Here is a 20,110-nt window from a genome sequence, read left to right on the forward strand (position 1 = left end):
GTTGCCTGTGGAATAGATGGACTACTACTACGCTACTTTCGCTTCCGCTATGTGTTATGTAATGAATAAATAGAACTTCTATTATTGTAATGAGAATGGATCATGTGATCCTTTATTTGTAAGACGATTATGGTATGTAATGAATGATGTGTTGTGATATCAATCTATTATGTCTCGCAAAAACAATATTCCTGGGATTGCGATGAATGGTATAATAGGCATCTGGACTTAAAAACCCGGGTGTTGACAAGTTGGTATCAGAGCCATTGTTTGACCTTAGGAGACCCTAGTTAGAATGGACGTCTGAAAATTTTAGTTTCAAAACAAATGAAATGACTATTTAAGAAAACTTATTCTCCCTCTTATCAATGAGATCTTTTCCAAATAAGAAAGTTATGCGATATTCTTCTTATGCTACTACATAAAAATTTGACACACTTCTCTAACTTACTTATCCTAATTGCTCACAGATGACGTACCAATGGGAGTCCTATCAGCTTGGTCCCGGAGGAGACCTAGGGTTCGAAAAGGATTTGAAGCAACTGGTTGAATATCTAGGACACCCGTATCCCGAATTCTTCGGAATACCCCTCAAAGCTCAGTTAGGAGAACCACATCAGTGGGACGTTTCTACTGATCTACGAAGGAAGCTTGATGCCCCGGTATGGGAAACCATCTGGTTTTCTGTAACGGGCAACACTTGGAAGGAAGGACTAGTCAAAGCTATGCAAGAAGCAATGTTCCGTCTGTGTGGACAAAATGAGGGCAAGATCAAGAGCACTCGTTTCATCTACTACCCAAGACATGACTCCATGGGAAGACCGATGACCATGCCCCCACCACAACCAAAGATGAACCCCTATGAAGCACCTCGGGATTTCGAGCGAGTACAAAACCCGCAGGGATTTGGACAACGCCCTTGCCTCTCGCCAAGCACATCACCCGTGAAGAAGAAGAATCCACCCGGAAGAGTAGTATCACCCCAGCACTTAAGTAGGTGTGAGTTGTATCAGGATCCCCCTTGTATCGTAGAGCGATGAATGGTTCTTCAAACCAACGGTGTGTTAGATTTGTAATATGTGATGCTTGGTATGAATGAAAAAGTGTTGTTGGTTTTTACCCCCGCAACACTACTCAAGTTTTCAATATTATGAACTTTCTAAACTTTAACAAAACAAACCATAGAAATTTCCCTCTTATCTTATCATCCACCTCAATGTTTAGATGGCCCCACCAACCCGCAACGCCACCCAAGATGCCATGATGCAACTACTGCAGACAATGATGGCAGACCGAGAAGTCGAGAGAGCTGAACGCCAAGCCAACATTGCTGCGCTGCACCAGATAGCTCAGAATAATCAAGGCAATGGAAACCACGATCACCCTGGATCGAAGCTAAAGAACTTTCAGCATACCAACCCTCCGGTATTCAACAAGACTGAAGAGCCCCTTGATGCTGATGACTGGCTCCAGATCATGGAGAACAACCTCGAAGTTGCGGGAGTTGAAGCCGCAGAAAAAGTACTGTTTGCCACCCACTACCTGTCAGGACCTGCCAGAGCCTGGTGGATAAGTGCCCGTGCAATGAATGTGGGACAGATGATGACCTGGGAAGACTTCAAGCTGAAGTTTAGCAAATACCATGTGCCCCAAGGACTGATCAAGAAGATGAGAGACGAGTTCCGTGAACTCAAGCAAGGAAGAATGTCCGTGGTGGAATACCGCGACAGGTTTCTTACTCTGTCAAGGTACGCCCCGGATGAGACCGACACCAATGAGAAGAGAAAGGAAAGATTTCTTAACGGACTACACGACGAGATGCAGACTGTGTTAGTGAACATTCCGTTCGCTGACTTAGAAGCCCTCGTGGACTCAGCCATACAGATGGAAGGAAAGCTGCATCAGGCCAATGAGAACCGCAAGCGCAGAATGATGAACCAGAATGGACCCCACCACACCCAGAAGTACCGCAACAACTCCTCTGGAGGATTCACCCCAAGATACAACAAACCCCCTGCTCAGAGTTATCGCCCCAACCACCACAACAACAACGGAGGACCCCCGAAACCTGGAGGCAACAACAACAACAACAACAGCCACAACCACAACAACAACCACCCCAACAACAGCAACAACAACGGAAACAACAACAACACCAATACTGCCCCAAGGACTGGAAGCAATGCTACCCCCGTCATCCCCAAAGACAAGTCCACCGTCAACTGCTATGAATGTGGAGTTGTGGGTCACTTCTCCAATGAGTGCCCCAAAAAGCTTGCCAGGATTGCCGCCAATACCGTAGCACCTGCTCAGCAACAGCGCCCGCCAATACCGCAGCACCTGCTCAGCAACAGCGCCGCTTTGCCGGAAGAAGGAACCAGAACAACAACAACGGCCGTCTCTACCACATGACTGCCACTGAAGCTCAGGAAGCACCCCAGACCATGCCAAGTATGTCTTCCTGTTAATAAAATGCACAATCTCTCTTAGGAACCTAACTTTTCTTAAAATCTCGGGACGAGATTTGTTTAAGGGGGAAGGGTTTGTAACATCCCAAGAATTTCAAAATAAAACAAATGAATTTCACTAGTTCCAAATTTTGGAACCAACAAAAACTTTTATTCAATTAAGTTTGATACATAGTGATCTTGCTTAATTCTTGTGCTATTGCCATGATTGCTTGTTATTAGTATTTAAAGTGATCTTAAACCCTAAACTTCACCTCTCTTTTCACCACCCTAGCTAAAATAAAATAAAAGGAAAAGAAATAAGAAAAAGGCATAGGTGCCTATGGCTATATTCATAAAACCTTACCCTAATCTTTTCTACTTTGCTTAGAGGTTTGGAAAACCTTCATACACCTTACCTAGTACCTATCAAACCAATTCCAAGTGGTTTCCAAAGAAAATAAAAAGAAACTAAAAATGCCATAGAGGCATATGAGAGCAAAAGTGCAAATTTGTGAATTTGAGAAGTTTGACCCTAGGACTTGTTGTGAATGGTTGGATCACCTCCATATACCATTTCAACACTCAACAACACCAAATGGGTCAAGCCAAGTCAAATTTAAAATGAAATGCAACATATGCATAGAGGCATATGTGACACATAGCCATAATACCCAATTCTTGCCCTATGACTTTAAACCTTGACCAAATGTTGGGAAACCATCTCTCAACCTATTATAACACTAAATTGACCCTAACCCATGTCCAAGTAAAGCAAGATCAACAATTTACAAAAATATTAAAAAGTGACACATCACCTCTTATGTGTTATGGCCATTTTTGCAAATCTTTGACCAAGACCTTTTGAAATGGATTCAATGGTTTGAAAATGTTTCTAAACCAATAAGAATCACATTAGAGTCAACCAAAGTCAAATTAAATGGATAGAAATTAAATAGGGAGAAATTCCCAATTTCACTCACATACACATTATGCCAAATTACAAATCTTCACTCTAGTCCATAATTGCTTGATCCCTTGCTTGTAAAACTCTTATATATGATAAATAAACACAATTGCATCAAAGAAACAAGAATCAAATCAAAGGAAAATTCAAAACTCACATACATGTGATAATGGTCATATGTCCCAATTTTATTTTCTTCACCACTTTGCACCAATTTTTCTTCTGATTTCTCAACTAACCTTGGTCAACCAAAGTCATGTCATCCAAGACCATATGAAAGTGAACAACTTTTATGTTGACCATCATCACTGATGTTGACCAGGTTGACCAGCAAAGAGGTGCCAAGTGGAGACTTTGAATTAATGTGAAGATCAACCCCATTTTGAAATCTCACAAACCTTAACCAAATCCACTACCACCACCACCATTCTTTCACTCTATTTATATAATTGAGTTGCACCAAAAAGAATTTCGAAATTTGACAAAAATGTTCTTGCGGCCATTTCTCCGAACACCTTGCAGGCAACATTTTGATTTGGACATACACCCTTTTACACACTGGTTTTTAGCCTCCACCACTTTATTTTGATGATCATCACACCTTGGTACTTCCTCTGCATCGAACCCAACTCATTTGCTCTGGTTAAAGTGAGGCCATGATCACCAATTCATCCATGCCGTACCCATGCCGGCCACCCTCACTCACTCTCTCTCTGGCCACCATCTTGGCGCCTCTCCTTGTCCTGGAGCATCTATACCCCTCCAGTACCTCGACGGTACACGCCCCAGCGACGCTCGACCACGCTACTGGCCGGAACGCGCGCGCCCGGACGCGCGCGAACCGTGCCGGCGCACGCGGTGAGCGCGCCCCGACGACACTCTGGACGCCGCAGTACACGTCGTCGCCTGGAGCCTCTCGTCCTCCCCTCGCTTTGCCCTCTTGCACGCGCCATCACTACACTACCAGATAGCTCCTGGACAACCCTACTGGCACGCGGGAGAGCCCTAGCCGTCGCCATGATCACCGACCTGCCGCCCGGTACCGTCCTTGTCGCAGAAGCTCCCGAGCCATTCCATCACGCCCTGGACGCGCCAGCTACACCCAGAGCCTCGCCTAGACGTCGCCTACAAGATGCGCACCTCGCCTTGCCCTTTCGCAGCCCGTAGCGCCATCGTCGTCGTCGACCCCTTCGCCGCAGCCACGGCCCTCGCACCAGCCTATAAATAGGAGAGATCGGAGCCACGATTCTTCACACCATCCGCTCCTCTCTCATCCTTGCCCCTTCTCCTCCCACCAATTTTACATTACCTCGCCGGAGAAGCTCCAATCGCCGGCTCGTTCCCGCCGGAGCCCGCGGACCCTCTACCTCGACCGGAGCCACCCCGAGCCTCGCCGGCCGTACCGGGAGCCTCTACGTCCTCGCCAACGACGCCTCGCACCCCTGCCTCGACCGCCGGCGGCCCAGGACGCTCCCCGACCCCCAACCTCCGCCGCCGGCACGCCCTCCTCTCGCCGGGAGAAGAAGACGAACTTCAACCGCACGATTCAATTCTAATCTGACGGTCGACGTTGCCAGGTACCGATTCGGTGTAAAATAGAGACTGACACGCCGGCCCCACCCTGTCAGTTGGCCCGCGGCGCGCTGAAGCGTTACCGGGCCGGCCCAGTCTGTTTAGTCTGTTTAGCCCGTTTACTTTCCCGCCTAAAGCCCAGAATTCAAATTCGTTTAATTCTTTTGTGGTTTAAATTCAATACTGGTCTGTCCTATAAATTGAATAGCAAATTCTACAAACTCAAAATTAGCAAATCCAAATGTTCTGGAAAGCTTATGAATTGCTCTACCTAACCCCACTGGATTCAACCTCATATGTGGTGTAGTTTCTGAATAACAAAAATAACAAAACAGATACTTTTCTGTATTCAAATAAATCTTAAAAATCAACCAATTTGAATTTTGCAGTGAATCCAATTGCAATAATTCACATTTAACAAACCCTAATTTACTATGTAAAAATATGATATGTGTTCTGTACATGATCATGGGCTAGAATCAAAATATTGGCTATGTAGTCAATACTAGCCCATTTAAACTATATCCAAATTTTAGAATTTAAATCTATGAGGTGTAGCACCTCATTTAAATCATTCTCACCAGTGGTATGAAGTAATGTGTTGACCTTAAATGCTTGGGCTCATACTTGCTCACTTGTAGAATTTAAATCCACATAGTACTTAAATTGCAAAGGTTATTTAAAACACATGAGATGATGAATCTCAATTAAACCACTTCTCTCAAATACTAAGTGTGAAGTGTTGACCTTGGTCAACATGGGATCATCCCTGGTTATTTGAGAATATTGAATCACCTCACTAATAGTTTTTATTAAATTAGTTACAACTATGTGTTAAATCATATGAGAGGTATTCCTCTCATTTAAATCTGGTTCTCAAGTAATTCAACATGATGTAGTGACCATGGTCTAATAATCTCATATTGAATTATTTGGTGGCATTAAATCACTACCATGTTAGTATTAAAATGCATGAGGTATGGAACCTCATTTAAATCATTTTTCTCAAATGATAAGTATGAAGAGGTTGACTTTGGTCAACCTAGGTCATATATTATTCATAAGAGAAATTAAATCTTAAGAAGGATTCAATGAGAGGAAATTATTTCTCCAAACCAAAGAGAAACCCTAATTTCAATTTTCAATGAGAGGAAATTATTTTCCTATTGTGAAATAAAGAACCCTAGTATAAATTGTTGGATAAATATTAAGTAATGATGCTAGATCAATTGTGTGAGCCATTAAGGCTAATTAAGACTACTTAAGTGTTGTTTGGTGATTGTATCCTCGTATTCGTTTATAGACGCTAGTACCGGAGACTATCAAGAGGAAGAGGTCTTCTACCAAGAGGAAGAGCAAGAAAACTTTGATCACATCACCAATCAAGGCAAGCTAACACTCTTGCAAGGTTCCCTTGTGCAAAGCTCTACTAGAGCAAGGCACCATTACATTTTACTTTATGAACCTATCCCAAGTTTTTACCTTACAAGTTTTACTTGATTTCATTTATCAAAGTTACTTTTTGATTTATGATTCACTTGGTTGAATTATAGAGTAGTACAAGAGAATCACACTTATCCTAGCAAGCTCCAAGATACTTAGCACCCCTCATAACTAGTTGCTAGTGCTCAATATTAAAAGTGGCTACTCTAGTTGGGAACGTGTGATTTGAAATGACTTTGAAAACCTTGGAATGATGAGTCATTCTATTGAAAGATTTTGAAGGTGAATATGACTGATGAATGACTTGGTGAATTTTACTAAAACACTGATGGTTGGGTTCGGATGCGATACCATTCCAATTTTACAAGTACCCCCACAATACCCCATATGGGTAAGGGCTTAACTAGAAATTTATGTGCTTTAGTATGGGTTCCCTCTAAACAAGCGTCATCGGGGTTAGGCTGGAGGCTGCCTCTACAACAAAAGGAACTGATGTGAAATGACGTGAAATGAGGTGAATGTCCGGCCCAAGCCCTGTGCAGTTCCCGGGTTGACTGCGGTTTTCACCGGGAGGCCAAGCTCATGGGGAGAGGTGCCTATACTAGAGTATGTAAATGAAAGGTTAGGATTGGTAGTTCGCGTACTGCGTACGATAAATCAGGGCCGCATTACCTCGACGAACTATTGCAATTGTTGTGGCACAAGTGTACAACCTCTCGCATAGTTAAACCTATTCGAATAGCCGCGTCCGCGGTCATGGACGATTGGAAAGGCCATACTGTTCCGTCATCGAACTTTTCTAAAAATATGAATGGTGACTTGTGATTTGAATTGAAAGGTGACTTTGACTTTGAATCACAACTGAGTTGTGGGAATGACACTAATGTTCCCACTTGAGTTAGTTATTTGAAAAGGGCTTTTGATTATTAAAAGAGCTTATGAAATAAAACTGGCTTTATGCAAATGAAACTAGAGCTTAGAACCCCCTTACTATAGTTGATAGTATTTACCTTAGTATTAGTTTGCGAGTACTTTAAAGTACTCATGGCTGTGTCCCTGGCTATTCAAATGGCCAGACTATGAAGACGAGTACCAGAACCCGGAAGAAGGACAGCAGGACGTCTACGACAACTAGGATCACTCCTGACGTCAACAGTTGCCTGTGGAATAGATGGACTACTACTACGCTACTTTCGCTTCCGCTATGTGTTATGTAATGAATAAATAGAACTTCTATTATTGTAATGAGAATGGATCATGTGATCCTTTATTTGTAAGACGATTATGGTATGTAATGAATGATGTGTTGTGATATCAATCTATTATATCTCGCAAAAACAATATTCCTGGGATTGCGATGAATGGCATAATAGGCATCTGGACTTAAAAACCCGGGTGTTGACATCTGCTCTGCAAATTATCTGGCTACGAATGGCGAAGATACTCAAGCGATGGACTCCTCTGTGTCCAAAGGACTGTTCGGGATTCCTGGAGCGATGCCTTCGAACGATGGAGGAGAAAGTGAGGGAAGCCCAAGCGCTGTCAAATTGATGAAGAAAAGAAAGATGGTCACGATGTCGGGGCAGCAAACGCAAGTGCTGATTCCCAGGAGGTTGGAGGCAGGTGGAGATTGAAATCTACAAAATTGCTAGTCCTTGTGTGTCGTGTTCTGAGAACCTACTGTAATAGCTATCAGTTTGAGGAACTTGGAAAGCTATGGTAGCTTAGATAGTTTTAGCCTGGGCTGGTAGTTCTGGATGATAAAACCCTGTGACAATGTTTCATTTCGTTCTATGGAATGGAATGGGGCGGTGAGACGCCTTTTGATCTAAAAAAAAATAGTGCCTTTACTTCTCAACTTAGGTTATTTACACAATAATGTAGAGAAAATGTCCATAAACAGAAAACACTAGCTAAACAAGTTCTTAACATTCAGGATAGATGCTACTCAATTTTCATAGATGTCTAATTCAAGGCTTTTTTAACAAGAACTCAAAGGTACATTCTTGGTAGAAGAAAACTCCTCACACGAATGTACTTTTATAGTTAGCCCATGCATTTCTAAAATTATCTGCACTCGAGAAATCAGTGAAGCTAGGGTTGGCATCTATTTATACTACACGGGAACTGAATTATTTTGTCTCGTAACATTACAGCTAAAGCTAACACACCGACTACCACTAGGCAATCGACTGCTACCTTCTGTCCATGTCCTCATTCTATGGAAACTTGGAAACTACTCCGTGAATACTCTGGAATGGCTTTGACTTCACCACCAGGCCACATCCATAGACACCAGGATCTGCGTAGATGGTGCCTCGAGTGGCTCGGCAAGCTGAAAGACAAGGAGCTAGCAGTAGGGGTGATGGCAATCTATCAACTCTGGCTGGCTAGAAATGATGCCCGTGAGGTGCAGGTTTCGGACCCGAGGGAGATTGCTAAGCGCTCGCTGTTTCTTGTTGAAGAGTGGGCAGAGTTGCAGCCTTCGGCGACCCCAAAAACCCCGCAGCTGGTCGAGCACTGGCAGGCCCCTGTGGAAGGGTGGCACAAGGTAAATGCTGATGGCGCTTTCTCATCGGTTTCAGGAGTCGGCGGGAGCGGCGCGGTCCTGCGGGATCACCATGGCCGGTTTGTGGCGGGAACCAGCCATTTTTTGCCCTCGGTTGCTGATCCTGAAGGTGCCGAGCTCTTGGCCTGTAAAGCGGCCTTGGACCTGGCAAGGGAAAGGAGTGTCACAAAGGTGTGCTTGGAGACGGACTGTTTGGGTGTGGTGTCGAAGTTGAAGAGCAGGGACATGGATAGGTCGTTCTCTGGTCCGATAGTTGAAGAAATTAAGATGCTGCTCCAAGGCTTCGTGGATCACTCGATCAGACATGTGCGTCGAACTGGAAATAGGGTGGCGCATCAGTTAGCTCAATTAGGCTGTCAAAATAAAGTGTGTAACATCTGGTTGGGTATGCCACCGGAATGTATTGTGACTTTGCTAGCATCTGAGTATGCTTAATATATGCAGCCGTTTGATCTCAAAAAAAAAAAAAAAGACTGCTACCTTCTGTCAGTATTAGGGATCCAATAAATGCATGTATAACCAGATTGTCTTCCTGGCGGAAACAACATACAACCTGATGCATCTCATAAATCAAGCAGCATAGCCTATCACATCAAAGTAGATCGGTAAAAACTCAGGCATCACACATGCACGCGGACAGTAAATCCAATTAGATAACCTGCTTGGACATGAGCCATTTTGTGAATCGGTAAAATTTCGGCGAACCTGCAATCCATCTACTAGAAGTGCCGCTGCATAACATCTGAAACCAAGACTCACCTTAATATTTGCTCGGGACGGCCGGGATGACTCGGACACCTTCCCGGAGAGGAAGGGGCCCGGCGTGCAGCGCGCCGTGCTTCCTTTGTGGGTGCTATGTGCATGTAAGAGACCCACATGGCGACGCCAGGGCGGGGTCATCGGTGAGCGGGGACCGCCGGCGAATCGTCCGGCAAGGAGGCGTTGCACGAGGCCAGGCGCAGGCAGAGAGAGATTTGTACGCGGGGTGGATGCTTGGACTGAGAGTCTGAGACGGCCTTGTGTTTGTTTTGACGTTTATATATGTTTGCGTCCACTCATCCCTCCATCTACCATTGTACAGTAATTATAAGGAGGCTGCAGCTAATTAGGCCGGGAGGAATTACTTCTCCTAAAATCTTGTTCCCAATAACTAGTAATCCTCTTTTCTCTCTCCCGATAATTAAGTATCCAACCTCCTCGTATGCCTCTTTCTTCTCTCATCAAAATTTAACTTTACATGTAAAAAAAGTAACTTCCATGTAATTAGGGAGGAATTAACTTCTCCTAAATAATGAATCCTCTTTTTGCTCTCCCGATAACTAAGGATCAGGGATCTGATTGGAAGTTGTTTTTTGAGCAAAAATAACCTTGGGGCATACCTGCCTGGTGGGTACGTGCTGAAATTGAAATTAAGGAAAAGCAGCAGTTTTTTTTAATGATGTATGAGAACTATTTGATACTGTTCACATGTTAAAATTAAGGGCCTTAGAGAGAATGAGAAGTCACTGATCGTTTCTTCTGGCTCAAACGTGCACAATTGGTTGTTTATCAAAAGCCAGATACGCGAGGGACATCAGCAGGATCTTCTTTGGAAAATCACATTAGCAGCAGGTCAGCCAATTAATCAGCTAAAGGTTCATCAGCTCGAAACGTCTCTTTCTCGGACATCATGATCACATAGCAAGTATTTATTGTACATCAAAAACTTGCTAGAGTGCACACAACACAACAAATTTGACATTCAAACATACCAGAGGTGTAAAACAATACTAAACAAGAAACATCAACGAAAGCTTGAACGGTTACACCAACACGAAGTTGATAAGGCGCTAGAAATGTAGCTCCACCTGCATAGAGATTGTTCGACAACCAAGGCGCATATACGATGACGACGTCCCATATCGCCAGATGCACTAAGCTGCAGCAGCTACATGTCACAGCTACCCTGGCTCGTCATTGTCCTTGCCAGTCACATATCTTCGTTATGCACAATAACTATGATCTAGCATGCATAAGTACACGCGGAACTTGCATCGCACAACCTCACAATATGAAGGGATAAAAGTATTCTCTTTCCTAGATCCGTCGCATGTCATGGACATCGGGTGATCATTGGAACTGTGGGTCCATACTCCATAGCACCAAACCTTGCACCCAGACCAAGCCTAGCGTTGGTTTGCCAAGCCACGACCAGATTGTTGTCAGCTTGATGAACAAAGGAGTCTTCACAGGATGCCAGTCACCAGAGGGTTCACATCTTCCAGGAAGTAATACACATGGCCAGTAATCATACCCTGAAACGACAACAAGGTCACTGATTTATTTTAGACGCTAGAGCATACCCAAAATATAAAAAAAAACAGTAGCAAATTATCCACAATTAGCTAACCAAACAGTTGCCAATTAGAAGTCATGAACAGCAGGACAATTATTGCTTTCATTTTTATTACTTGAAATAGGTCGGAAGAGGCAGCGGGAGGCACCTGCGGGTAGTTATCGTTCCCGTCCCCGGCGCAGACCGAGTGGGCTCCTTCCTGATCCATCCTAGCCATCGCCACCACCGCCTTGGGCTGGTTGTACCACCACCAGACCCAAACATGAACCCTGAAGAACAGATGAGTTAAGCTAAGGCTTTTCACAGCAACCACAAAAGAAAAGCGTAACATCAGCAAAGGAGGAACAAATGGCTAAAAAAGACAAGTATCCAGATTATTGCCACTCCTCATTATTAGATAGATAAACTACTACAAACAATAACATTGAACACCACATAATTTTCAATTGCAAGATCAGCACATGTGACATAAGTGCAAACACTCTAGGACTACTAGTGAACTACTTTGAAACCAAAATAAGTCGGAGAGGAACGAAGTCCATCTGGGAGTTATGAGTAAGGCCCATGCAAGACCAATGAATTTATCAATCCATGTACAATGAAGAAATCACTAGATGGCTGCAAGAAAATTTAGCAATGCCTGGCCATAATGAAGAAGTATGCTGCTCAGTTTTACGAGGAGTGGTTATTAGTAAACAAGTTACGATTAAGTACAGTTTCAAATAAACAGACAGATGTGTCAACCAAAAAAAAATGCAGATGCGGTAATTCCAGAAATTCTATGAGCAGAGTGGACTTCCAATATTGCAGCGCATGCACAAATGATCATGAGGATATACGAGGATTAAGTTGGAATAAAGCTTGAAGGGCAGAATCTCACATTTCAAGAAGGCATCAAATAGTTTTCAGTAATGCATTCAACTGTATCACCAATTGAATGAGTGCGGATAAGATTCCCATATTTCACGTCAGGTTCTTCCTACGACCTTTTCCATCCTAACTTTAGGCTCCTCATAAGTGTCTTCCGCGTGCAAGGACAATGCAGATAGTGTCTTTCCTCTTCTTACCTACCAAATGTAACAACCAGAATCAGACTTCAGCAGCGACATTCTGTCTACATAAGTTGATCAGACTGGCCATCACGAAATAAACTAGCAAGCAGATGAGCCACTCTAGCAAGTGGAAATTCCCGACAATGATATAAACATTTAGGCCTAGTATAATACGAATATATTATACTCATACAGAGTCTAAAAATCAACACAGCAAGTGGAGAAGACTTTGAACACCAAGTGAGGAAACCGGCAGTAGAAATATTAAATGAAGAAGAACCTTTCATCTAATGTTAAATACCAGAGCCGAAACATGCCGGTACTCACATCTGAGACCCCACCCATCCAGTATAAAATCTAACCTCACACTGAGCCCAGCAGGAAAGCCAAAGCTTAATTAAACAAGTTGCAGGGCTAAAGACGTTGCAATCCAAGGTTCGAATTAATCATCTGTGGACCAGATGGCACAGCCTCGTAACTTCGTTGAAAAATTCAACAAAAGCAATGAACAGTTTCGTACTATCTACCTACCTACAGAACTACAAATTAACAAAAGACTTGGCACCATAATAGCACTACTACTACATAGCACTTGCGATGCCAAACTAACTCGAACCATCGATTGGTTTGCAGCACAGCAGGCAGCACCAAATAAAACATGACAGATTCATCGGCGGGAGACGGGCGGGCGGCGGGAGGAAACCTTACGGCGACACCCCAGCGGAAGACGGGCGGGCTGTCGTTCTTGTCGCCCGAGCGGAGGAAGCCGGACACAGCTAGCTAGCTAGCTAAGGTTTCTGCCCCACAACCACATACATGCAAGGAAAATAACGCAGCAATCCAGCATCAACATAGATGAGGTGGAGAAGGGAGGTGGTGCTCACCGGCATGCAGCAGCAGGAGTCCGGAGTTCGTGGCAGGGAGGTGGTCTGTGTGTGGAGAAGGGAGGTCAGCCTCCCTTTCCAGGCAGCGCTGGCGCACCTGGAGGAGCCAGGTCTCACCGGACCAGCCCACCTTCGGCCGGTAGCAGCAAGAGGTATCTCACGCCGCGCAGCCTGCCGACGAGGGAGGCCGTCATTGTCGGAGCCGGTACGGCCGGACCTACCCAGACAGGGCCGCCGACGTGCGGGGGCTGCTGGGCGCGGGCCGCCATTGATTTTCCGGCAAAGCGAATCACAGCCTTGAACCTGCACAACAATAACAACAGGCCTAATGAGCATACAAAAAAACAATCTCAGGAAGATTAGCATATTAATGTCAAGATTTATAGCACAGTGCAGTACAAGTAATCCGTAGGACAGGCGAAATAATACCAACTAAGCTAGAACGCATCAGCAACAAACAAACATTCAGTTTAAAATTTTCTAAATACATTTTATGGACAGATCAGAGTCTGATATATGCTAAATAATAACGGAACATTGTATTCCTTTCCAAGACTGGGATTGCCAGTCTTGATAAATACATAGAGACAGGCATAACATGGATGAGCAACCAATATAATTTAAGCTCTACGATTTATGATGAAAAAACTACTAGCATAATGGCGTTTCACGATTTATAGCAGAGCGATCCTGCTAGTACACGTTGGAAAGTTTCAGCGATTCTCGATGTGAAACCGAGCTTGAACAGCAAATGCTATTCTGCACCGAAGGAACAGAGAAAAAACATGAACAGCAGTAGTACTACACGGGAACAGCAAATCTTTATTAGTTGACAGGAATCTAGTAGTCAATCACACCTGACAAGCAACACTCACGGGCAGATCTCAGTTTGCATTACACATGTATACAAATAAATTTGTCCTTCGTCAGGGACTAGTAGTATTGGAGCGATAGGAACAACTCTAATCAATCAAAAAGTAACTAGTAGCAAATACTGTGTGGACACTCATGGGCAGATCCTCCACCGCGTACACTGTAACTGAATATTTGCAGCGCGTGTAAACAGAGAGAAATTAAAGGGGCAGGCCTGTTCGTGAGCGAACTCGATCCAGTGTCTCCAAGATCCGAGTCCCTGTGCGCCGGGAAACCCTAGCAGAGAGGAGCGGGTCATGGGTGGAACCAATCGCGGGAGGGGCGGCGCCGGAAACAGAGCAAGGAGGACGAGGAGGAGGAGTACCTGCAGCTGCGCGCATCGGGGGTCGCCGTTCCCGGCGAGCACGCCGGAGGAGACGCCCAGGACGGAGCCCTCTCCGCGGCCGGCCGGGCCTGCTTCTGCTCGCGAACGGGTGAGACGACGGACGACGGCCCGGCAACCCGCCGCCGTCGTGGAGGACCGCAGTGCAGACCCCGGCCACGGACACGACGCGGTCGGGCGAGCTCGACGGAGCCGCGCGCACGGAGAGGCCGATGCACGCCGGCGCCGGCGAGCACGCCAGCCGCGCCGCCGCTTCTCTGGTGGGTAGGTGGTGAGTGGTGGGAGGAGGGGAAATGTGGTTACCGTGACACATGCCCACCAAATTTTGGGATCCAAAAATCATCATGCATAACAAGGCAAGTTAACTAATGCCAGATATCATTTTAGGTAGAAAATAATGGCAGCCTCCTGGATTCCTCGAGCCAAAATCATCCATCAAAGCACATAATCAAATCGCGGAGCTCTTTATTTTGGGATGAAAATAAATACGCAGCCTTGCAAGGCAAGTTAATTAATGTCTCGTATCATTTTGGGATGAAAAATAAAGAGCGGGTCAATAAATAGCTATCCCCGATTCCTCCACCCAATCATATTCGCCCACTCAGCAGCATGCCAATCTTTTTCCATCTGAGCGTCCCATCTGCCTCTCCTTCAATACCAATGGCACTATAATTTCGGGTGGATGCCTCGATTTTCTAGGGGCAGTTATGCTCCTTCCTTCCTTTATGTGGGCACCGTCAACGACAAGCAAGCATTAGCACATAATAATACTCCACCATATCCAAATGAGAGAATTTTAAAATGAAATTGATTTCACATGCCCTACCACCATATCCAAATCACAAAATGCAATCAATTTGGAGCAAGCATATATATTACACATCAAAATTATATACAAATCAAATATCTCCGCCAAACTGCTTTTCCTTTTTTTACTTTCTGACGAGCTGAGTTTAGTTCCAAAACAAGCTTGCATCTACGACGGCGGTGGCGCGGGCACGTGCCGCATCTACGACCGGCGGTCGGCAGGAGCTTCGCTAACGTGGGCGCGATTGAGGGCGCGGGGGAGGCCAAGATAGGGCTGTGGCGGCTGGAATTTGGAGGTGTGGCGGTGCTGGCTCAGGGAGGATACAGAGGTCGAGAGATGGGAAACGATCGAGTCATGGAGAAGTTTGGTGGGCCCAGTTCGGGTCAAGTCCTTTTTCTTTTCCTCCTCTTCTGCTTTTGAATTTTCTGACGCGGGGTCGTGGCGTCCCGAAAATCCGTTCCAAGCCCAAAATGTACCATGTTTTTGTAAGCGTGAGAAAAAAAAGGTATCCTCACGACGACACTTTGGATTTCCTTGGCCCGCGCGCGGTTGGGGAAGGTCAGGTCCGAAATATGTATATGCTCCATTCCACCTGGGATTTCCTATACCCAGAAATATCCTGCAACCATCGATAGGTTAAAATTTATTTATATGCAACATAGTTTAGGACGGAGGGAGAGTAGTAATGTACAAACTAACAAAGTACCGATATGGCGGTGTCCTATTCTTCCTCTCCCTCAAACCCAATGTGTTGACCCAATCGCTATTTCAGACGACAAGTCGTTGTTTTCCTCATACCAAATTTTGGAACGCATACTAATCCAAAAAATCATCATGCATAACAAGGCAAGTTAACTAATGCCAGGCATCATTTTGGGTAGAAAATAATGGCAGCCTCCTGGATTCATCCAATCAAAATCATCCATCAAAGCATATTATCAACCTCCCACAAACCGCGGAAATCTTTATTTTGGGATGAAAATAAATACGCAGCCTCGCAAGGCAAGTTAATTAATGTCTCGCATCATTTTGGGAGGAAAAATAAAGAGCGGGTCAATAAACAGTCCTCCCCCATTCCTCCACCCAATCAAATCCGCTCACTCAGCAGCATGCCAGTCGCTTTCTATCCGAGCGCCCCATCTGTCTCTGCTTCAATACCAATGGCACTGTAATTCCGAGTGGATGGCTCGATTTTCTAGGGGTACTTAGGCTCCTTCCTTTATGTGGGTTCCTTGATTTTCTCAACTTGCATCGCAGCCATCAGCGAAAAGCAATCATTAGCACATACTAAGTAATAATAGTAGTAATATTATATTCATTCAGCAATTTCAAAATAAGACAATTCTGAGATGAAATTGATTTCACTTGCCCTACCATCATATCCAAATCACACATCGGAATTATACAGAAATCAAATATCTCCGCCAAACTACTTTTCCTTTTTTTACTTTCCGATAATCTGAGTTTAGTTCCAAAACAAGCTTGCATCTACGGCGGTGGAGGTCTTGCGCTATCATACCATGAGCCGTATCATGGGCAATTTTTCTTAGTCTTATCTATCTTCGGCTTCTCCGCCTTTCGATGTACCGTCGCATAAACTAATACACAACAATGAGTCGACACATGAAATAAAATGTAGTAGTTGATTCCATGCATATATAAAAGAAGGACCCCTATAATGTGCGGCGACAAGAGGAGACATGAAATGATAGATAATAACTATTTTTCTCCATGTCGGTCGTCTCGTCCTTCTTTGGGGGTACCGAATGAGTAGTAGCATCCAACAATTGTTCATCTACCTCGCTAGACCTCCCGCAGTGCTCCAAGTCTGGTTGCCGCATGGTTTGACTGCCACCGCCCTCGACCGCATTGGATCTATTCTTTCTCGACCTCATCTAGGCCGGAACCGATCACGACTTTGGATGTGAGTTGCCACCTAGACTAGGCCGATTTTGGCGTGGCAGTGCCGCTGGGAGTTAGATGTCAAGAGTGGCTTGTGTTGTGAAGGCATGATTTTTATGAAACTTATCTTTGATGTGTTGCCAATACCGCTTCCCTGTTTGATCCGTATCGAACACCACATCCATCCCCACAGCCGCCCAAGCTCGGCACAACGTTGGATCTTCTACCATGGTTTAGTTGATGGCCCTTCTTCTCTTCACTTTACCCGCATCGACCTCGACCACCTCATCGTCGTCCCCCTCGTTCGCCTCATCCCTTTCACCGTCGACATCATCCCCCACACAGTTATCGCCAAACGGAGAGAGTGGAGGATCGGCAATGTCAAGATCCTCTCAGAGATCCATGAAGGAAGAATCGCTAGTTCTACAAAATCGGAGATTAATTTCCACGCACAAATTCAATGGATTCGAGGATATAATTTTCTTAACTTGCAGATCTGTCATCGAGAACGTTAGGGCACCGTTCGAGTTTTCGACATCGGGCGATGGAGAGGCAGTGGACGGTGGCGAGAGGGCGCTGCGGTGGATTGTATTCTTCAACTTCTTCTCCCTCGGCCCCGGTGACTAAATTTTGGGGCGGAACTCGGCATACATCCGCCCTCCCCGGGAGACACGGTCACCACGGGAGAGGGTGGAAAAAGCTTCAAGTTGAGGCTCATCGCGCTGAGATCCGGCGGCAGCGTTGCATTGAGGGAGGGCCAGTAACACTCCGTCTTGCATGGAGTCCCCATGTTGGTATATAATGATGGCCTGCATGAATATGAATAACCGGTCGACAACTATAGAGTGGCACCACCTTCACAAATATGATTCTATCGCCTAAGATTTTAGACGTATAAGGTCAAGCCCACATTTTCAAGGTCGCTGGTCCAAGTCTCGTGGAAGTTTCACTCATGAGGCCACATTTCATGTGCATTGGGTCAAGGACACATGAAATATAACCACTTTTGACGGAAAATAATGGGGTAGATGACACAGGGCCCGCTAATGGGGGTTTCATCTCAAAGCGTGAGGGAGGGTCAGTAGCACTCCCTCTTGCATGGAGTCCCCTGTATATAAATGTAGCACTCCCCTATTGCATGGAGTCCCAATAGTTGTATATAATGACGGGATGCATGAAGATGAATAACCGATCGACAACTATAGAGTGGTACCTGCTTCACAAATATGATTCTCCCGCCAAAAGATTTTAGACTTATAATGTCAAACCCCCATTTTCCAAGTCGGTGGCCCAAGTTTCGTGGTCACTCATGAGGCCACATTGCATGTGCATTGGGTCAAGGACAAGGACTCGTAAATTTTCAAACATTGGATTGAAATAATCTTCCTTTATTTTATTGTTTGTATATATAAATTGACATATTTTTACATGGTTCATGTTCCTATGACTTGTCCCAACTAAAAAAATAGAAAAGTCGCATGAAATATAACCAATTTTGACGGAAAATAATGGGGTAGATGACACGAGGCCCACTAGTGGGAGTTTCGTCTCAAAGCGTGAGGCAGGGTCACTAGCACTCCCTTCTTGTGTGGAGTCCCCATGTTGGTATATAATGATGGTATGAATGAAGATGAATAACCGATCGACAACTATAGAGTGGTACCTTCTTCACAAATATGATTCTCCCGCCAAAGATTTTAGACTTATAATGTCAAACCCCCATTTTCCCGCCAAAGGTTAAAGTACATTTATGGCGGCTTATTGAGAATGGCTTAGCGGTGGGCACTGAACTCAAACATCGGCGAATCAAAGACGGAGTTAACTGTCTAGTATGCCACAAAGAAGAGAGTTTGATGCACCGCTTCTGGGGTTGTTCTCATTCAGCTCTAGCCTGGAACTTGCTCTCAGAGGAAGTTGGTTGTTCACTGGATAAACCACCAGCTCGATTGGCTTGCCACTCTGATCTCAAAGGGTGGCTCCTGGATTGGATCGGTAAATCCAAAGGAAAGCAAGTTTCATGGATACTGATGATGGTGTACAATCTTTGGGCTGCTAGAAATGAAGCCAGGAAATCGCGAAGAATTGATGATCCCCTATCTATTGCAAAGCGGACGGCCGCGGGTGTGGAGGAGTGGCTTGGGCTGCACAGTCCGGCTCCCTCGAAGAAACGCGAGAATGAACGTTGGTTACCACAAGAGGAGGGATGGCACAAGGCCAACATTGATGGCGCCTTTAGACACTCGAAAGCGAGGGGTGGCGGTGGCGTGGTTATCCGCAATTGCCATGGCAGTTTCGTTGCTGGAGCATGCCATTTTTTCCCCCATGTTGTCGATGTTGAAGAGGCTTAATTATTGGCTTGCAAGAGGGGTCTGGTGGTGGCAAGGGAGGCAGGGGTCCAGCGGATCATTCTGGAGACAGACAGTGTCGAGGTTGCGGCGAAGTTGAAGGGCGATGGGCAGGATCATTCCATCTACGGTCCGTTAGTTCGTGAAATAAAATCCCTCTTTGGAAACTTTGAAGAAACCTTGGTGCGCTTGGTACGGCGAACGACGAAAGGACCATAAGCACATTTGCATATAACATTAGCCCAAGAACATGATTGTAAGTGAATCTGTATGAATTAATGAAATCGCAGCAATTTGATCTAAAAAAAAAGTCAGTGGCCCAAGTTTCGTGGTCACTCGTGAGGCCACATTGCATGTGCATTGGGTCAAGGACAAGGACTCGAAATTTTCAAACATTGGATTGAAATAATCTTCCTTTATTTTATTGTTTGTATATATAAATTGACATATTTTTACATGGTTCATGTTCCTATGACTTGTCCCAACTAAAAAAATAGAAAATTCGCATGAAATATAACCAATTTTGATGGA

At 44.9% G+C, this 20,110-nt stretch overlaps 1 long non-coding RNA gene across 1 annotated transcript; it reads right to left on the bottom strand.

Annotated features, from left to right (window-relative positions):
* Window positions 1-14,090: 14,090 nt before the first annotated feature.
* LOC124659922 lies at window positions 14,091-14,543 on the bottom strand. Its single transcript, XR_006989744.1, has 2 exons — window positions 14,507-14,543; window positions 14,091-14,418 (listed from the first exon to the last, which is right to left on the bottom strand). It is a non-coding gene; the product is annotated as an uncharacterized LOC124659922 (long non-coding RNA).
* Between the last annotated feature and the right edge of the window lie 5,567 nt (window positions 14,544-20,110).

Source organism: Lolium rigidum, chromosome 6 (genome assembly GCF_022539505.1).
Source record: "Lolium rigidum isolate FL_2022 chromosome 6, APGP_CSIRO_Lrig_0.1, whole genome shotgun sequence".
NCBI classification, from domain to species: domain Eukaryota; kingdom Viridiplantae; phylum Streptophyta; class Magnoliopsida; order Poales; family Poaceae; genus Lolium; species Lolium rigidum.